This window comes from Coffea eugenioides, chromosome 9, assembly GCF_003713205.1.
Source record: "Coffea eugenioides isolate CCC68of chromosome 9, Ceug_1.0, whole genome shotgun sequence".
Lineage (NCBI taxonomy): Eukaryota > Viridiplantae > Streptophyta > Magnoliopsida > Gentianales > Rubiaceae > Coffea > Coffea eugenioides.
Genome location: NC_040043.1, coordinates 35,314,035 through 35,315,387, shown reverse-complemented (window position 1 = coordinate 35,315,387; position 1,353 = coordinate 35,314,035). Strand labels below are relative to the sequence as shown.

At 39.5% G+C, this 1,353-nt stretch overlaps 1 non-coding gene across 1 annotated transcript; it reads left to right on the top strand.

Moving 5' to 3' along the window:
• The first annotated feature begins 647 nt into the window (after nt 1-647).
• On the top strand, nt 648-754 carry LOC113748523. Its single transcript, XR_003464377.1, has one exon. It is a non-coding gene; the product is annotated as a small nucleolar RNA R71 (small nucleolar RNA).
• Nucleotides 755-1,353: the final 599 nt, after the last annotated feature.

Below are 1,353 nucleotides of genomic sequence, written 5' to 3'. Positions count from 1 at the left end.
CAATTTGGACCTCTACATTCCTGTACATTGTAGTGAGTTGATCCAGTCTCCCTTCTACTCGTTCAAATCTGTCCGAAGTCACCTTAGCAAGTTTTTCCACCGCGATCTCCCAACTTGGTTTAGTTTCAGCCTGTGGTTGCCTTGGTTGAAATCCCGGCGGATTGGTTGGCCTTTGTTGATTGCCTTGATCTTTCCATCCAAAATTTGGATGATTTCTCCACCCCGGATTGTAAGTATTCGAGTAGGGATTATTTGGAGTATTTCGGTTGTAATTATTGACAAATTGTACCTGCTCAGAATCAACACACTCATTAATATCATGTTCACCTCCACAGAAAGAGCAACAAGCTACGTGAGCATTAGATGAACTTGGGCTAACTCCACCTTGTCTACTCAATAACTTCATCACGTTATTCATTTGGGCACTCAACATATTGAGAATGTCCATTTCGATCATACCTGCGTGACGTCTCGTATTACCTCTTTCATTGGCCCATTGGTAGTTATTTGCGGCCATTTCTTCTATCAAATTTTGAGCTTCTTGGGGTGATTTACCCATTAAAGCTCCACCTGCGGCTGCATCAATAATAGTTTTAGTGGAGAAAGATAAACCATTATAAAAGGTTTGTATGATTAACCATTCCGGCAGTCCATGATGTGGACATTTCCGAAGCAAATCTCTAAACCTTTCCCATGCCTCATATAATGATTCTCCCTCCAATTGACTAAAACTAGTGATATCCATTCTAAGCTTAGCAGTCTTTCCTGGTGGAAAATACTTATTTAAGAATGCTCTTGATAAATCATCCCATCCGGTGAAAGTATTAGGAGCATGAGAGTGTAGCCAAAGTTTGGCCTTATCTCTCAATGAAAATGGGAACAATCTTAGCCTTATAGCATCATCACTAACTCCATTCATTTTAATTGTATCACAAATTTTCAAGAATGTAGCTAAGTGTGTATTAGGATCTTCTACTGCATTACCTCCAAATTGAGATTGTTGAACCATTTGGATAAGTGATGGTTTAATCTCAAAGTTGTTAGCATTTACCGTAGGCCTTACTATGCTTGTTTGAGATCCTTGTGTTCCCGGTAGAGCAAAATCTCGTAGAACTCGCCTATTTGCTTCATTTTCAGCCATTTCTTCTTCAAATGATAGTTCTATCAAAATTTTCTCTATCGGTTGCCAAATCTCTTGTTCCTCTTGGTGTTGTGTGTGCCTCCTTTGTCTACGTAGTGTCCTCTCAATTTCTGGATCGAAAGGTGCGACTTCTCGAGACTCCCGGTGCATACACTACAAACAGAAATAAGAGATATTATGCAACTTCAATGGTAAAAAAAAACTGATTACAA